We start from the raw sequence: 19477 nt of genomic DNA, 5'->3' as shown, positions 1-19477 counted from the left end.
TGGATATATGACAGTGGGGCGGCAGTGACATACTGATGTCCAACCCCTGCCCATTCTGTTGCCCCTCACTGCCAAGCCACAGGCCCCACAGCCCTGCCACTGCCCCTCACTCTCAAATGGCAGTACCCTGCCCCCCACCACTGACTTGGACCTGCTGTACCATTTCCCAGGGGAAGGCCTGGCTCCAGAGATACTCCCGTTATTGCCATCTAAGCTGGATTGCCATTAGTCATTCTCTCTGACCTGACCAAGAAGTTTCTAGTAGGTACAGAATAAAGATGCCTATTTTCTCCAAGGCTTGGGGTACCTTGTATACATGAGACACATGTTGAAGTATCTTCAATGATTCCCAACCACACTGAGATGGCACCTTAAGCTTTGGTTCAAACAAATTAATGGCTGCATCTCCAGTTACATTCATGTTCCAATTTCACTCCATGACGTGCTGCAACCGCGGCAGTGCTCTGGGATAATAACGATGACAGAGACCAGGAAGGAGTGCCTGAGGGCTTTGAGCAAAGCATTCACGACCAAGGGCATCTTAGTGTTGCTGTCGGTTTTCTGTTCTTTCTAGCATGGAGCGTATGAATCTAACAGCTAGCTCTAGCTACACTGAATACCGTGGAAAAAGCTGTGTTGGACACAGAAAAAACTTACCAAGTTCTCGTTGAAGGCTTCCTGGATTGAAAAAAAAAAATACATTGATTAAATGCTTCATTACAACTTGATAAGTTTAAGCCTGGCACTTTGTGATCTGTGCGACAACCTCTCTGTGGTGCTTATCCGCATACCACCAGTAGTATCCAGGGTCCAGTTCCTGAGAAATGTGACTCTTTTCTGCCTGTCCTCATTGGTGTTGCAAGGGCAAGAGAAGTGGGAAACTCTTCTATATTTACTTCAACTGTGCTAACTTGCTTTGATCTGCTTTTTAAGAATTTGAATATACAGGACCGGGTGAATCAAGTCTGTGTGCATGTTCACAGCCTTCTAAAATCGTGAAATTTTTAGGAGTTTTGATGCTCTAAGAGAAAAGTGAGACAAAGATTGCTGACGCGTCCTGGATGGTAGCATGACTGGTATCACAGCCTAAGTTGGAGGAAGCCTGTGCTCAAGAGCTCCAGGGTAGAAGGGCCAAGCTCCACGTAGGAGTTGTGTCTGGGGATGAGACTGTACTTTTCCATGTAGCTGTGTAGGGAGATGTTCTGGTGATACATAAATCCCTCTAGTGGTTTCAGGATGGGACCTAGTACCCACTGGTCTCTAAACAATGGGCATCTCTAGAGAGTGCTGGTAGGTCAGGTGCTAGAGTCTAAAGACTTGAGATTCTTGAGTTTTCTCAAGGTCTAGAAAAGCTCATTTGCTTCCGAAACCAGAAGAGAGCAGTGGAAAAGTAGCCCCCACCTACCCCAGTGGTGCTGACCAGCTGTTTACTTGCATAGATTACTGGGGGCATGACATTAAATATTCTGTAGTGTTTGGCTAACCATATGGGTGTAGAGATGTGTGTCAGAAGGCATATCCCTATTTCAAGGACAGAAATTTATAGAAGTTTTAACAGAATAACAGCTCCACTTTTCCTTAATGGTATGTATAGACATTTGGGGAAGTTAGGGGGCAGTTAGAGTTAAAAATGGCCACTGGATCAGATGGGAGGGGTAAGTGTCCACTGGGGACTTGGGGAGTAGGCTGTTTTTAGCCCCTGATTCCTCCTACCCACAGACAAGCAACACCCCCTGCCAACTGCACTTCGCTGTGCTGGAGGCTTGGTGTGTGGCACAGTGCCTACCTGCCTCCTTTTGGTTGTCTGCAGTAAAATCTTATTCATACACGCTTTGATTTATTAGAATAAAATTATTCACTAACTATACTATATATCCCCCCCACCCTGTATTTACCTTTTATTTTGAAGAGATATACATTCACGATTGTGAAACTTAACACAACCACTAGGCTCACGCTCAGCGCCACCATCCAGGGATTCACACGGGGAAAGAAGAGAACTGAAAAACAAGATGCCCAGGGCTTGCTTTAGTTTCTTATTGGTGAAAAAAAAATTAAATGTATTTATTCCAAGGCCATCCATTAATAGTTCCTCTCAGGAGCTGCCTGAGACATGAATGAGAGCAGCAACTCCTAGAGTTGCAAAAAGTCAGATATATGCTTTAATAACCACCAAACTGACTTTCCATAGTGATTTATCATGAATAAACAGGAAACATGCTAGCTCACCTTTACACGGCTAAGTGGAAATTATTTAGCCATATAACTGCAATTTTTGGCAATTATGCTGTGTTTAGATAGTTTTTCTATCTGTAATGGAAGAGGATCAATCTTTATGTGAATATGCTAGAAACAAAATCCAGAAATACTTTAAATCCTCCTCCATGTTCTCTATCATCACACAACTGCCAGCCATAGGTCTTTTTTTTTCTGAGAAAAGCTTTGGGATCTATGTGGAATTACATAAATACTCCAGTATCTTCACAGCCATAGCACAGTATACTAAGCATGCTCAGGAGGAAGGTCTAGGATAAGCACTATTATGCATCTAAACAGTGAATAAAAGCAAAAAAAAAAAAAAAAAAAAAAATCACACTTACAGAACTATATGCTAAGGGGTCCTCCATTCAGAAAAGCCAGAGTGGGACCCAAATGGTGGCAGGGGGGTGTGTGGGTTTGGACATGAAGTGGAGAGGAGGGGCAAAGTGAGGTCAGATCTGATCCGGCGTAAGGGAGGTGGATCAGATGCGAATGGTGTGGGGGAAGGGGGGTGGGGTTGGACAGAACCAGGGGTCGGGGGGGCGGTCAGACCAAAACTGGGGGGAGGGAGCAGAGTTGGAGCAGAAGTGGGGAGAATGGGGGAAAGATTGGTCAGAACCAAAGCGGGGGCAAGTGGGATTAGACCTGAAAGTGGGGTTCGGGGGGCAGGTTTTGAGCCCTACCAGGGGGGTGGATCACACCTGAAGCGGGGGAGGTGGGAGGTGAGGAATGGGTTCAGACCTGAAGTCGGGGGGAGTGGGGTGCTGGGATCAGACCCGAACCGGGGGGGAGTGGTGTCATACCTGAAGTGGGGTGGAAGCATGGAGCAGAGTCAGAACCAAAGGGGGGGGGGGGGCAGGGTTGAACCGGAGGTGCAGGGGAGGTGTGGGAAATGTGGTCGGACCTGGACCGACCAGGGGGTGGACCTAAAGCAGGGGGGACAGGGTTGGATCCAAACCAGAAAGGAGGAGGGGTGGGGTCAAACCTAAACTGAGGGGGCGGGGTAGGACCCTCAGTGTTGCAGAGGGTTCAGGGAGACGTTTCAGACCCAAACCAGGGTGGAGGTGGGGAGCGTGGTACTATGCAAAGTGGGGTGGGGAGGTGTCAGAGCCAAATGAGGGGTTTATGGGTGGTGGGGGCAGATCCAAAGCAGGGCAGAATAGGACCCAAACAGCCGGAGCGGGGGAGGTGGGGTGATACCTAAACTGGGGGGAAAAGAAGCACTGGGTTGAATGGGGGCCATGAAGCAGGAGCCTTATTGGAGGGGAAGGGAGTGGGGGAGCGGGTGCAGATAAAAACCACTGGGAAGGCTGGGTGGGGATCAAGGTCAGACCCGAAGCAGCGGGGAGGGTGGAGAGGCAGGGCTGGACCCAGAGCAGAGGGGGAAGGAAGGGGGGAGCGCGGTCAAACCCAAACAGGGGGGCGGGGGCATGTGGAGTCAGAACCGAAGTGGGGGTGGGAAACAGGGTCAGACCCAAAGCGGGGAGGGGAAAGCTGGTTCATACCCGAAAGGGGGCGGGGAGGCCAGGGTCAGATCCGTCCTGGGTGGGGTGATGCTGGATCTGAAGTGGGATAGGTGGGGAGTGGGTTCAGACCTGAAGCAGGAGTGGGGGCTGAGGGGAGGGTCGAGTCAAACCCGAATTGGGGGGGGAGGAGGGGGGCGAAGGTCTCTTTTCCTGACTGTATGATAAGAGGCTAAGAGCTATGAGACTCTTCAGCCTGGAAAAGCGCAGGCTCGGGGGGATCTGGTGGCCACCTACAAGTTTCACAGGGGTCTCACCAGAATCAGTGGGAAATCACCAGAGCGCCCCAAGGGAAGACAAGGTCAAATGGTCACAAACTCCTCCATGACCATTTCCAGCTGGACTTAAGGAAGAACTTCTTTACTGTCTGAGCCCCCAAGGTCTGGAATAGACTGGTGCCGGAGGTGGTTCAAGCACCTACTTTGAACACCTTCAAGAGACACATGGATGTTTATATTGCTGGGATCCTGTGATCCCTGGTGACTTCCTGCCCCTGGGGCACGGAGCTGGACTCGATGATAGTTTGAGTGACTGCATAGGCCAGTTTCTTTAAGGTAAAATTTCCAAAGTTCGAGGGAGATAAAATCCACGTTCAGATATATTGCAAACACACAGTTCAATGGATTTCTATTCTGACCCCGTGGAAATGCTAGCCATGCGTATGTCTGCTTTATGTGTCACTTGGTTTCCAGCGGAGGTGGTTCACTGTAGGGTTTGGATGGAAACTGACCTGATATGTGAATTGCTGATTCCTTCTCCTGGTCAAGGAGGCTGTTCCTGATCCAACAGGACAAGTTCTGGTCTGAATGTCCGTTTATGACAACAGAAATTTCTGTTTCAAACAGGCCATTCGCCCTTGGGGATTTGATTACAGAAAGCGATGGTATATGATGCCCCTGGGCATTTCTCCACAGCACCTGGGGCTCTGGGTACCACTCAGCTGATCGACATGTCACGCGGATCCCTTCCTTCTCGTAATCCTCCACAGCGATTATAGGAGTAAAGCCTAAAGCTAGAAAAGAAAGAAAGAATATTTCTTAAATCTGTGAGTCAATTTAGCAGAAGTCCCAAAAGCCTGTTTCTGAGTAACCACAGAATGAACCTTTGCAGACATGACATCAGGCAAAGGAAAGAAAGCAAATGAAGCTGAAGCAGATCAGATTAAACACAGCAGAAGGGCTTAAAGCAAGCAATCCATATATATCATTATATATATTATCCAGTTCCAGGACAGAGTCTGGAACTGGTACTGTTCAATATCTTCATTAGTGGCTTGGAGGAGGGAATAGAAAGCACTCTGTCCATGTCTGCAGATGACATCAAACTATGCGGGGAGGTTGAAACAAACTAGAGGGCAGGGAGCAAATCCAGGTGGATTTGGACAGGCTGGGGAAGTCGGCAAAACAGAATAGGATGCAGTTTAACAAAGACAAGTCCCGTGTGTTGCACCTAGGGAGGAAGAATCATCAACACTCCTACAGCCTGGGAGGTGCCATCCTAGGTAGCACAGCAGTGGGAAAGGATCTGAGTCGTAGTCAACTCCAAAATGCACGAGTCACCAATGCAATGAAGTAATAAGTAATGTGGCTGTGTGAAATTTCCCAGCCGTTTTGTTTCGACATGGTTTCGACTCATTTTGAGGTCGAAAGGAAACAAAGAGTGCTGAAACAGCCTTGAAACAAAATGAGGCTAGTCAAAATGTTTCAAAAGTAAAAAAAGTTTCAACCATAGCACTTCATCCCTGGCGCAAAATCAGTCAGGAGACAGGGTGTCAGCCCAGCTGGGCTGACTTCCCATGCCCACCCGAGCTAACGAAACATAGAAACAGAGCCGAAACAGTCTTACTGTTTCGACAAAGCACAATGGAACAGCTGTTTCAAATTGAACTGAAATTCGAATGAAACGCTGTTCCATCAAAACCTTGAAACTGAAGTGAAACAAAACAGAGCCTTTTCACACAGCCCTAATGAATAAAGCTAACCACACTTTTTCTTGCATAAGTAGGTGCATCACAAACAGGCCTAGGGAGGTGACACTTCCCCTCTCTTTGTAGCATTGGTCAGGCCCCAGCCAGAGTACTGCATCCAGTTTTGGGCACCACACTTCAGGGGGGATTCAACAGAACCATGTGAGGGACCTGAATCTCTTCACCCTCTGCAAGAGAAGGCTGAGAGGTGATCTTGTGGCCATCTAAAAGCTCATCAGACTGGGCAGCAGGAAATATGGGATACTATGTTTAGCAGACGGCCATCCGGGTAACTAGAAGAAATGGCCACTAACTGCAGGAGAGCAAATTTAGATTAGACATCAGGAAAAAATAATTCACAGTGAGGGATGCCAAAATATGGAATATGTTTCCAAAGGAGGTGGTGCTATCCCTTTCCTTGGAGGTATTTAAAAGGAGATTGGAGAAAACACCTGCTGGGGTCATCTGACCACCACACTCTTTCCTGCCCAGGGCAGGGGGTCAGACTAAATGATCTGATAGGTCTCTTCTGACCCTACACTCTGTGATATTTACGAAATTATATTATTGCTTTATCTTATAGTAATGACTACTAAATGTATTCAATATTGTTTTATTATAGATATTTGTGTTCAAGTCTCTTAGATGTGAAAACAAAGCAACCACACAAGTGAAAACTCTAAATTAGGTGAAAGGAAGGGATAGAAATCCTCCCTTCCAGAAGTGCACATTTCAAAGGAACATAAATCCCAACCAACAGACATCATCCAAGTCCACAACAGAACTGGTTCACTTCAGCTTCAGAAGTTTCCATGAAACAATGACATGCAAACAAAGGCAATCAGAGAACAGTTAGTAGAGTATTAGAAAAAGTCATCTATGAAGATAGGGCAAAGGCTGGAGGGAAAAGGGGAGGGGGTTGCCCCCATGACGGAGCGGGTGGTGATCAAGGAGATTGCAGACGTATGTTAATTCCATGTCTAAACTTGCAAAAAGAGGTCCAGATCATAGGCTCAAATCTTGTCTCTCTCCCGGGCACATAGTTACGAGGTTTTACTAAGAAGGGCTGGTTGTAGAAACTTATCCTGGGAATTGACGCACTAGACTGGCAGGATTCAAATTAAATGGAAAAAGAAGCAAATTAGGACTCTAACTGAGGCTTGGGATCTGAAAAGAGAAAGGTTTATCTTAGGAGAACATCTGGGCTTTTACAACCTAGGAAAAGAGAGGCAGAAAGGGAGATGTTTGCTCTCTGTAACTATACTGGGGAGTAAATATGATGAACGAAAAAGCACTATTTAGGCTAAAAGTCAATGTTGGTCCAAGAAAAAATGGAAAGAACTTGGATGTGAAATTAGAAGGTCCCAAGCACTGAGAAATCAAGAGCAAAGAAAAACTAGCTGCTTTTGAAATATTGCTTAAAATGATTAAATACACACAAAAATTGAAATATGCTTGAAATGTGAAAATGGCTGGATAAAATTGAAATAGAGGGTCTACTTGTAAAATAATTCACACATACGTTCCATGCAGTTGGCATATTTTGAAAGAGAAAAAACCTGAAATCCACGCAGATAAACTGAGACAAGCCACTGACCTGCTACCTTCAGATCTATCACAGCTTCTTTGTAAGTAATATCATCATCAACATAGCAGATGTATAGCCCTTCATCTGAAGGCCCAATATTGAGAATTGTCAAGGAAACATTTCCATCTGTGAGGCCACCTTTCCAAAACCACTGTCCTTGTCCTGTATTCTGGCATCTGTCCTCCAAACTGATCTCTCCCATCACGGTACAGATGAACATCATTTGGAGACCCAGGTTGAAACCACCTCACTTCCATGTCCTTAGCGCTCGTGTTAGGGTACAGGTGACATGGCAATACAATCTCTTCCCCCACAATGGCAGTGATTGGCTGATCAGGTCCAACAACTGTAAACAGGGCTGTAAAATGTACCAAAAACACCCCAAAGTAAGCTCAGAGGTAAAGTGAAATCCAAGATAGTCACGTGAGATGGATAACCACCTGGCAGAGTTTCAGCCTGGACTGGTAAAGCGACAAATAACTGAAAACACAGGTTTAAACCTGAAACGGCTGAGCAACTTTAACTGCAGCTGACTGCCCAACATAAGATATTCAGTGTCTGAGGAATGATAGTACATCCTGAATAAATACAACGTATGTATTTTTTGTCATAGAAATGTCAGCGTTTTGAATGGATATTTCTGAACATTGTATCCCAGAAAAAATTTGGGTGCCTTGATGATTTAATCACATTTTGTGATTAGATACAAATATCAAATCACTGAAATGTGTAATAAAAGAGAATTTTCCTCCTCAGTATTGTTTTGAAAACCCAGTGGAGTGAGGAGAAGGAGGATGTTATGTTACTGTGGGAACAAGGAACATCGAAGCACACAGAAATATGGACATATGATCGGGCAACAGAGAAACAGCTATTCTTCTGTATGCTTGGACAGAAAGAGGAAAACTTTATTTTATACGTAGTTATTGTTTCTTCCTACACAATGATGTTAATGCCATCTAGAATTTCTCACAAATTCTTTCCCATTTTCCAGGAAAGACTAGAATTGGTGCAATATGTCAATCAAAAATTTAAAAAAATCTTTCAGCAGCAGCAGAGCACACATTAGTACAGAGCAGACACCTACCTGATTTTACCTTGCAAATATGAAAAGTAATGAAGAACGTGAGTAAACCAGGCAGCAATGTGGAGACACTGGAGATTTGGCACAATGTGGAAGGCATCTTCTTCACTGAAACTTGATGCAAAAGCACAAGGGGACGGCAGAAAAGTATTCACCTGGAGAACATAGAGCGCTGGTTACCACCGTTGTGTTCTGGATGAGATAGCAGGAGGACAGCACGTACACGTATACAAGGGGAACAACCCTGGTTTGAATAAACTTATGAAAGTGCAGAATTAAAACAGTCGCTGAAACACAAATTCCAGGATTATCCCTGATATCTCCCTCCCTTTTCCCCTAAATGAAAAAGAGTTTTCATTACATTTTAGACCATGTTAAATGAATGAAATCTAGAATTATAAAACTGTGCACTGGTAAAAAGGAAACACGGAGTGCAGGTACAGTGACATGCCAATAGAGCTGTTCAAGGCAACATGAGATTTGTCCTCTTCAAGCTCTTCAGAGTACTGTGCCAGTGGCTGTGGCAAATGTGGGGAGTGTTTCATAGATTTCATAGACATTAGGGCTGGAAGGGACCTCAGAAGATCATTGAGTCCAATTTGCTCTTGAAGGTGTTCAATGTAGGTGCTTGAACCACCTCTGATGGCAGACTGTTCCAGACCTTGGACAGTAAAGAAATTCTTCCTTATGTCCAGCCTGAAACTGTCTTGCAATAGTTTATAACTGTTTGACCTTGTCATCCATTGGGGCACTCTGATGCACAAACATTCCCCCAGATCCTGGTGGTCACCCCAATAAACTTACAGGTGGCCATCAGATCACCCCTGAGCCTGCACTTTTCCAGGCTAAAGAGTCCCGTGGCTCTCAGCCTGTCATCGTAAGGTCTGTTTTCCTGACTTTTGATCATGTGCCTGGCTCTTATCTGGGCTCTCTCAAGCTTCTCCACATGATTTTTGAATTGTGGGGCCCAAAACTGAATGCAGTACTCCAGCTGAGGCCTCACCAAGGCCGAGCACAAAGGGAGAATGACGTCCTGGGATTTGGTCAAGAAGCATCTATGGATGCAAGCCAGCATTTTGGTTGCTTTACTCACCGCAGCATTGCATTGCAGGCTCATGTTCATCTCGTGGTCAACTATGACCCCCAAGTCTCTTTCTTCCATAGTGCTAGCCAGCATAGCAGTGCCGAGCCCATAAGGATGCTGCAGGTTTTTCCTCCCTAGGTGGAGAACCTTGCTTTTTTCAGCATTAAACACCATCAGGTTCTCGTCCGCCCATTTGCTGAGCCTGTCCAGGTCAGCCTGGATCGTCCTCCTGTCTTTTGGTGTAGATAGTTTGCCCCAAAGTTTGGTGTCATTGGTGAACTTGGCCAGTCCACTCCTGACTCCAATGTCCACATCATTAATGAAGACGTTGAACAATATGGGTCCAAGGACAAAGCCTTGGGGGGCCCCACTGGTCACAGGACACCATGACGACTGACTGCCATCAATTACTACCCTCTGGGTCCAACCACGGAGCCAATTTCCCAGCCAGCAGATCGTGGTGGACCCAAGGACACAATTGGCCAGTTTCACTAAGAGGTTACCAGGTTGAAGGCTTTTTTGAAGTCAAGATATATGACATCAATCTATTCTCCCTTGTCCAGGTGATAGGTCACCTGGTCGTAGAAGGAAATGAGATCGGTCAAGCAAGACCTACCCGCAACAAACCCATGCTGGCTATCCCTAAGGATGTTGGCGTTGGCCAGTCCATTAAGGATGGCTCCTTTAATAAAATTTTCTGAGACCTCCCCTGGATAGAAGTCAGGCTGATGGGCCTATATTTAGTCAGATCCACTTTCTTCCCTTTCTTGAAGATAGGCACCACATTGGCCTTCTTCCAGTCCAGAGTGCCAGGAGTTTTCAGAGCTCTGTGTTGAACAGTGTTGATCAGTCCTGCATAATGAGCTGTATGCTCTGCAGTGTGGAGATGGTGTTTTGCAATGTCTGAGAGTTTCAAACAGTTTCACAATCCTTCACTATTTCCAACAGGCCAAGAAGCCTAAAGGAGTTTCACTTACAGACAATGATGCAATTATCCCAGGGTCCTAGGGTTAGACAGTCTCGTGGGATAACTCATGGAAAACAAAGACTCATCAGAAAAAGCTGTTGAGATATTTGGTTCCTGAGTTTGGCCATGGAAAGGCAAGTTGTGGTTCTGACAAAATGGAATGAGTGGAAATTAATACAGAATAAGAGTATAAATTCAGAGTGGTCCCGAGTATGTCCTCTGTGGATATTCTTATTTCAGAATAAGTGTTTTGACATGCAGAGTTAACTGGGAATAGTTATTCTGGAATTACTCCCCCTCAACAGGAGACCTACACTGAGTGTTTTAACTTTCAGTCAATTAAAAGAGAAACCCATTTGACTTCGCTTCAGGCACATATGTTTGAGAAGGCTGTCCACTGCTGTGTAAAACTGGGCACAGGCTTTTGCCAGGTGTCCATTCAATCCTGCACAGCAATGCAGACATCATCTTTTGTTGCCTTTGTGATGCCATAAACATTCTGTGGTGGCAGAAAGCAAAGCAAATAGGTATCTGTACTCTATGTCACACTACAATATGGTTGCTAAAAAAGGTAGCAGTAATTTGTGGTGCTTTATTGTGGTGGATGTCTACTTTCTTTATGGCAGGAAAGCACAGGCAGCCTGGAGCCTCCCGCACTCACCAGCCACCTCAGGCAGAAGGTCTCTGGGTTTGGGGTCTCAGCCTTGTGTGCCCCAGGATTTTCCATGCAGGATCTGGCCCCTCAACCTCGGGAGTGCCTGCATGGCTTTCCCTGCTTCCAGGAGCTCTGGGGTGTGACTCTGGAAGCTGGGAAACTTAAGGATGCCCCCTTCTTGATATGTACCTGTAGCAATCTCTATTTTAATACTGTTCTCCGGTCGTCTCAAAATGACATTTCACAGTGTTTATAGGAGTTACGAAACAACAGTACGCAGGGCAAAATCCTGTTTTGCCTCATAGACAAGTAAGTGGCACAGAAGTGTCTCTTTTATGAGTATGAATCTAAATGTCATTCTACCTCACTTTTTGCCATTATACAATCACACTTGTAATAATACCTAAATCCACTATGTGACAACCCTGAATATAGAGAAACTGTAGGGAAATTCAGTTGCCAGGGAGATGTAGTTAGAGTCAGTTTGATTAGTAAACCAGGTGGATTCAGTTGCCACCATCTCCCCTAGCGGGTGCTATCACTACAGCTATGTCTTCCCAGCTGTGGTCATGACAGCTCCCCAGTGCAGACAAATAATTGGTGAAAGTCAGCTGAAGCCCAAAGCAGTGTTTCTTCAGGCTAACCAAATAGCAGAGTAATCGGCACACAGATGTGGCTACACGATGCCCGTACTCAAGCTAACTTATTGCCAGGCAGACCGGGTATCTTCATGCTCTGCTACAAACTATGGGGTAGACACACCTGGAGTTGTTTCAATATTTCAAGTGAGTCTGGGAAACAATCACTGCATCAGGCTCTTGCATTTTGAGCAGCTTTTTCCTGTGCTGTGCAGGAACTGCTTTCTTTTAGCTGCAGATGATATAATACCCAGGGGCAGGTCTGGATCTCTGTCCCCACATAAAGGGGACAACCCACAGAGCTGCCTGCCCTCTGCCCGAGCCCTTCACAAGCTGCTGCGGGTTCAGTGCGAGAAGCTGGGGAAGAGACGCCTCGCACAGGGACCTGCAGGCTCCTAATGCCAAGGCTTCAAAAAAGCACAAGTCAGGGCCCCAGGACTGATAGGACTTGCCTAAAAATAATGGGGTGTAAAATGCATGTTGAATTCTGTCACCTGAGACCTTCATTACCCCTGGGATCATATTCTCTAGAGTATGAAAGAATATCAATATACTTTTCTCTGAACAACAGGGATGGGAAATTTCTGTAAAAAAAACAAACAACTTGGAGCAGAAATATCATTTAATAGCAGGACTCAAGGAGCTTAGGCTTTTAGAAAAGCATTATCTATTTCTTCATTAGTGATGTAGCAGTGGAAGTGGACAGCATTACAAGACAGATTTGTAGAAGATGGCAATTAAAAGAATTTTAAAATTCTTTCAAGTATTCCTGCTATTTTCCTAAGTTGGTCATGACATGATGTCAAACGAGTTCTTGTTTCAAATAGTTTCAAAGTGAAATATATGCATTGCCGGGAATCTATAGATTTTCACTGTTTGCTCTCTATTGATGCTTAAAGGAGAAAAAAAGAAAAAAAAACTTAGGAACATTTTTATTTCATCTTATTTTTTGTGTTATCAAAAATTAAATGGAAATTAAAACATGTTGTAAATTGTTTTCTAAAACAATTAGGAACAAATCCATAACAAAATTAAAATAAAGAAAAGTCTATTATGTTGAAAAGCTTTCATGAAAAATTGTTAAAAAATTTTACTCTCCCCTAACAAACTCCAACAAAACTTTCTGTCCTGTATTAAAAATTGTGAAAAATACTCTAATTCACCACTTGAAACATGACTTATCCCACTAATAGGTCATCAAATTTTTCCTGAAGCTATATCATCATGATCCCTGCGATTCAGCATATATGTATTTCCACACTTATTAATATTTAATTATGTGCTTAATTCCCACTGATGCCAGAATTAGTAAAAGGTACAATTTTCCAATTTGATTAATTCTGGAAATACTATTCTCCTGCTTCTTTCAAAGAAAACTATTAAAATAACTCTACAATCAGAGCATGAAAACAGCAGAAAGAAAAGGTCAAAAGAAAATAATTAAAAAAGAAACTGATGCAAGTTGAGATTGGAAGTTCTTTTTCCTGGGCCCCAAATAGAAGAGGTTATCTTCCATATTTTGTCTTAACTTAGAGCAAGATTTGTCTGTGTTCTTCCCATTTCCTTTGGGTGGTTTGTGGGGGATTTTTGGTCTTTTTTGAGGTTTTTGTTTTGTTTTTGCTGTAATGTCTGTAAAGTATTTCTAATGAAATTATTTGTGAATGTACACATTTCGTTTTTGCTTAAGTAATAAAACAAAATGTCAAAAGATCATCTAATGTTATCATTGTTATATCATCTAAAAATGGGGTGTTTCACAGGTTATAAAAGGTCTCCTGAATGTTTCTCGATCGAGCGAAGTTCACCTACCTGCCTGATCCTGCCGAGCGGTGCTGTGCTGTGATCTGCCTCCGAAACAGGGCTTCGGTTTTGTCAAGTTGGAAGAAGTTTTTCACAGTGTCAGACAGCAAGATCCACATCTCATTCCCACAGTAAATGAGCTGTAGTGTTGAATTGTAGCTTTCCTCTCCAGTTTTATTATTTCAAACTTCTTTACGCCTTTTCATCTTGCAGCATTTGTTAATTTGGGAAGTGAAAGGAACAGCAGCTTCCCGGGCAGGGCGCAGCCTACTGCACATGCGCAGACACGAGCACTTACATGTCCAGAAAGTGTCGGGTGTGTGGGGGGAACTTTTAGATGCCTCCAATAAAAAGTCTGGACCTAAGAGCTTTTCAGTCTTTTGACCTTAGTAAAAAGCATTTCCTGCTGCTAACTCTCCTAATAACATGTCTGGAAAGGAGAAAGGGAACAGAAATCCCAGGGAAAGAGAGCATTGACCATTGACTCAATATTGCACCAATAGACATACTCAGGCAGGAGCACAACAGGCAAAAGGGATTTTCTTACTTTTTTAAAGAAAAGTGGGATTTGCAGTTCAGGACTCTGCAGGGTTGCTCATCACTTCCTCTTCCTGCTTCCAGAGGCCTCTGGGATTTGTAGTTCAGCATCACAGTCGGCAGGGCTCTGCAGGGTTTCTCCCCTTCTGCTATGAGCTAACGTCACATTTCCTGCTCACACAACACATTACATTACACAATGCACACACTACAGTATGAACTTTCATTACCTGGCTAGATCACAGCTCTTCTCCACTGACAGAAAGAGAAATCGGGGTGAGGACGTATCTGAGCAAATGCAGCTGTAAAAGGACCCTTGGATGAGGAGCACCTGCCTCAAGCACCAGCCAGGGAAGACCAGAGTGATGCTGGACACACATGGGGCAACATGTGGAAGGACTTGCTGGGACGCTGTCCTTTCATGGCATTAAATCCATACAGACCTCATCCATTAAAGTCATGTGAAATCTCTAAGCATAGAGGGAGGGAGAAAAAATTATTTGCAGGGGGCTGAGTGTGCATGTGTACCCCCGACCAGCCCCCCTGGAAAGTTTGCAGGTGAAGGGCTGGGGGTGAGGATACCTGTAGCAAAGTCTGAGTGACAGTCCCTGAGGGCCTCTCCTTCACATGTTGCGACTGCGCTGCTCTGTGCTGGAGTACAGCTGGGAGGGACCGCCAGAGGTCAGCTAGTCCAATTTCCTGCCTCAGTCAGGTTTGCCTCCATCCAGCCCAGCCCAGCCCAGCCCAGCCCAGGTCTTCTGTGCTCTGCTCTCAGGCAAGCGTCAGACTGACACAAATGCTTCAACAGGTCAAGGACACCCAGTGCTGGTCTGTCCATACCGTAGCGTTCCTTGTGCCTTCACATTTTCTTGCTCTTTCAGCTTTTCCTTGCCGTTCACTCTTCCCATACTAGAGGGTGATAGCTAGGCCTTGCATCCATTCTGGCTGCAGAGTTGGGATGTGGTGACAGATAGTAAGGGGCTCAGAAACAGCATGGTCTCTATGCTGCAGGGCCCTTGCTATTCAGGGTCCGGGGCAAACTGCACCAGTTTCTTCCCACTCTGGGCAGCCTTGCCTAGAACCATAGGTTTGGAAGGGCCTCTAAGGCCATCCAGTTCAGTCCTCTGCATTTCCAGGCACCCCTTTCCCCAAAATTTCCTAACAATGACCCACTGCAAACTTTCATATAGAACAAGTACAACAACAGGACCAAAGAGCAACCCCCCAAAAATGGCACAGGTAAAAGAAGGGGACATGCAGGCACTGACACTGCAAGGAGAGAGAAGTTATTGAATATATGCTCAGAGGATCCAAGGAAGCGGAATATATCTCCTGCTGTCTTTGCCAGTCTGATGTAAGTGAAAAATCTTGATCCCTCATTTGACAATTGGCTTGACATTGAGCAGAGGAGCAGAGCAGCCTTACGATGAACCTTGGAGGTGTCTACATATGAGCATGAGGATTAGCCCATCCCAGGCACTGCCTCCAGTTGGAAGTGTGGCCACTGTCCAAAGCAAATTAGGGCCAAAGCCCAGGAGCTGTACGACAGGTTTTCCTTCCACTCTTCTAGTGAAAAGTAGTTCTTAACTTTTATCATGCTGACCTGAAACAGACCTCCTTCTCCTTCTTGCTGCCTTCACAGAGGTAGCAAATGAGGATACCTGTAGCAAAGTTTGAACGGCAGTCCTTGAGGGCATCTCCTTTAGGACTGGGAGATACGAATCCTTTAAAGAAGCCACCATGGACTGGCTGTACTGGCAGCGCTGGTGATCGTAGACTGCTTTGCACATGCTCCATTTTAGATGGAGGCAAGAGCAGAGCTGACAAGTCTGTTCTCCGTGCTGTTGGAGAGGAGACTGGTTACATACAAAGGACGTTTCATTTCATTGTCAAACTGGAATAACTTCACCAAACGGCTGAGTCACTAGTAACCTTTTGACTGAAGAAGTTCATTTATGTATTACTGCAGAGTCCAAAGGTTGAAGCCCAGCCCAGCCCAGCCCAGGTCTGCTGTGCTCTACTCTCTGGCAAGTGTCAGACTGACAAAGAGAAATGTTTACATGTTTAAACAAATGCTTCAACAGGTCAAGGACACCCAGGGCTCTGCTGAACATGAGACACATAAGAGCTTTTGTGCTGTAGTTCACCACTGGCTGGAAAAGGTCTTGCTTGCAAAATCCCACCACAGATACAACATCCATTACTGCCAATGAAGCCTCCTCTGCACTCACAGTGCTGGGCTGCCCATACCGTAGCGTTCCTTCTACCTTCACATTTTCTTGCTCTTTCAGCTTTTCCTTGCTGTTCACTCTTCCCGTTTGGAGGGTGATAGCTAGGCCATGCATTTATTATGGCTGCAGAGAGGGTATTTGGTGATAGATAGGAAGGGGCTCAGAGAGTCTGAGCAATGACCTCTTCGGATGAAAGAAAGGTGAGCAAGGTTGTTAACACAATGGAAGCTGCTATAAATGAGGCTAATTTTATGCTCCCAGCTTTAATCAGAGAGGTGGTGTCTCCCATTTACTCATTGTGTAATTAAATACATTATTGGAGAGGTACTCCTGCACCTGTCCTGTAGGTATCCGCCTTAGGACCCTGGAGGAGCGGGTGCAGGAGCCTCCTGGAGGAGGTTAGCAGGCTGAGGGGAATCCGTGAGGCAGAGGAGGAAATTGATAGGTATTTTCTTTCTCTGCAGGGTGATACAACAGAGGAGAGGGCAGCCCGGGATGAGCCCTCCACTGCTGAGTGGCAGACGGTCTACCGCGCCAGGGCGATTAACCATGTTGCCGGCACCAGTTCCTCCTGTCCATCTGGAGAACAGATATGAGGTCCTGGCAGCCCTGGAGGAGGAGGGAGCAGTGGAAGATTCCAGGGAGGAGACTTTGTGCACACAATGTCCTGTGCGGGCGGCGGGAGTCAAGAGGCCTAAGAGGAGGAAGCGTCGCGTCATCGTGATTGGTGACTCCATCCTGAGAGGTACGGAGGGCCCCCATCTGTCGCATCAGGATCCCTCAGCACGCGAGGTCTACTGCCTGCCCGGAGCGAAGATTCAGGATGTGAAGGGGATGCTCCAGTCCATCATCCAGCCCACCGATTATTACCCCATGGTCCTTGTCCATGTGGGTACTAACGATGCGGCCAGGAGAGCCCCTGATCGCCTGATGGAGGACTACCATGCTCTGGGAGGCGTGCTGAGGGAGATGGGCGCACAGGCGGTCTTCTCTTCCATCTTGCCAGTGAGCGGTCGAGGCAGACGTCACGAGATGTGCATTGAGGAGACCAACTGGAGGCTACAGGAATGGTGCTTCGAGGCGGGCTTTGGCTTCCTCAGCCATGACCGGCACATCGTGATGAGAGACATGCTGGGATGGGATGGGCTCCACCCTTTCCCCTAAAGGTAAGCGTGTGTTCTCTTCCAGGTTGGTGAACCTCCTTCGGCGGGCTTTAAACTAGGCACGTCGGGGGAGGGGGAAGATGAGGGCGGAGGAGACGATGAACTACCAGGCCCAGCAACAGCCAGTGAGCCCAGACCAATGGTCAAAAGGTAGAAACAGGTAAGCGATGGGGGGACGGGGCATTGCTGAGACTAGGGGGTCAGTGGGCACAACCATTGAAGGCCTCAAATGCCTCTACACGAATGCTCGAAGTATGGGGAAGAAGCAGGAGGAACTCGCCCTCCCCTCCTAGCTGTCACCAGCCCTGACATAGTAGGGATCACAGAAACGTGGTGGGACTCATCGCATGACTGGGCGGTGAGTGTCAAGGGCTATAGGCTATACAGGAAGGACAGGATAGGAAGGACAGGTGGAGGAGTAGCACTCTACATCAAGGAGGAATATACTTCCTCGTTAATTAGCAAGGGGGTAGAGGGGGGGCACTCTGAGGTGCTCTGGGTTAGAGTAAAAGGCAGTCCAGGGGAGAGAGACTTAACGGTGGGAGTCTACTATAGACCTCCCAACCAGGGAGAAGAGCTTGACCAGGAATTCTTAGGTCAGCTTACAGAGGCAGTGAGGGCTAAGGATGTGGTCATCATGGGGGACCTGAACTTCCCAGACATCTGCCTGGGAGGAGCAGTCAGCCAAATCTGATCGCTCACGTCGGTTCTTAGCCAGAGTGCAGGACCTCCATCTAACCAGGAGGTGCACGAGTCCCACCAGGGGAGACGCCTTGTTGGACCTGGTGCTGGCCACGGGTGATGACCTGGTGAGGGGTGTTGCGGGGTGATGGCGCCACCTGGGAGACAGCGATCATCGCTTGCTGGAATTCACCATCCAGCGTCAGGTGGCAAGGAGGGGGGGGGGGGGGGGGGGGGGGGGCTGCAGCAAGGCAACAGCCCTAGACTTTAGGAGGGCTGACTTCAACAAGCTAAGGAGGATCGTTGGGGAAGCGCTGAGGACCCAGAGGGGAGGGGAATCGGATGTCGAAGGTGAGGTGGGTTGCTCCTTAAGGAGACGATCCTCCATGCCCAAAGGGAGGTAATCCCAACAAGGGTCAAAGGGAGCAGGAGGGCACATAAACCCCCATGGCTCACTAAGAGCATCCGGGGAATGTCTCCTTGCTAAAAGGGAGGCATATACCCAATGGAGAGATGGGGTCATCACCAAGAAGGACTATGTTACAGTCGCCCGAGGATGTAGGGGGGCAGTCAGGAGGGCCAAGGCAGAGTTGGAGATAGGACTAGCTTCCCGGATTAAGGACAATAAGAAGTCCTTCTTCAAATACATAGGGGGGTAAAAAGAGGGGTCCCGGGTAATGTGGGGCCCCTGCAGGACAAGATGGGCAACTTAGTCATCACGCCAGATGACAAAGCTAACATATTTAATGATTTCTTTGCCTCTGTCGTCCTAAGTAGGGACCAGTTCAGCCACCTCCCTGCTGGGCCCCCCTTGGGCCCCGAGAGAGACACGCCTGGGCCAAGGGTTAGCGAGGAGTTAGTTAGGGTACTTCTGGAGAGGCTGGACGTGTTCAAGTCCGCTGGTCCGGACGATCTTCACCCTAGGGTTCTAAAGGAACTGGCCGAAGTCATTGCGGGACCCCTGGCGCGGCTCTATGAGCGCTCGTGGTGCTCTGGCGAGGTGCCGGAGGACTGGAAGAGGGGCCAATGTGGTCCCTATCTTCAAAAAGGGAAAAAAAGAGGACCCGGGAAATTACAGGCCAGTTAGTCTGACCTCAATCCCGGGTAAGCTCTTTGAAAAAATTATCCTGGCACACATCCAGGAGGGCCTTGCGGGGGATTGCATGCTCAGGGGCAACCAACATGGGTTCATCAGTGGCAGGTCCTTGTCAGACCAACCTGGTGGCCTTTTATGATCAGGTCACCAAATCATTAGACGCAGGGGTTGCTGTGGATGTAGTCTTTTTGGACTTCCGGAAGGC

The 19477-nt window shown here is 46.8% G+C and overlaps 1 long non-coding RNA gene across 1 annotated transcript; it reads right to left on the bottom strand.

Moving 5' to 3' along the window:
- Positions 1–73: 73 nt before the first annotated feature.
- Positions 74–13965, bottom strand: LOC149852639 (uncharacterized). Its single transcript, XR_016439247.1, has 6 exons — positions 13574–13965; positions 8424–8575; positions 7346–7694; positions 4513–4794; positions 1896–2000; positions 74–678 (listed from the first exon to the last, which is right to left on the bottom strand). It is a non-coding gene; the product is annotated as an uncharacterized LOC149852639 (long non-coding RNA).
- Positions 13966–19477: the final 5512 nt, after the last annotated feature.

This window comes from Crocodylus siamensis, chromosome 15 (assembly GCF_052110815.1).
Source record: "Crocodylus siamensis isolate JL-2025a chromosome 15, ASM5211081v1, whole genome shotgun sequence".
Classification (NCBI taxonomy): Eukaryota; Metazoa; Chordata; order Crocodylia; family Crocodylidae; genus Crocodylus; species Crocodylus siamensis.
Note: the sequence above shows the minus strand (reverse complement) of the source record. Positions and strands in the feature narration are given on the sequence as shown.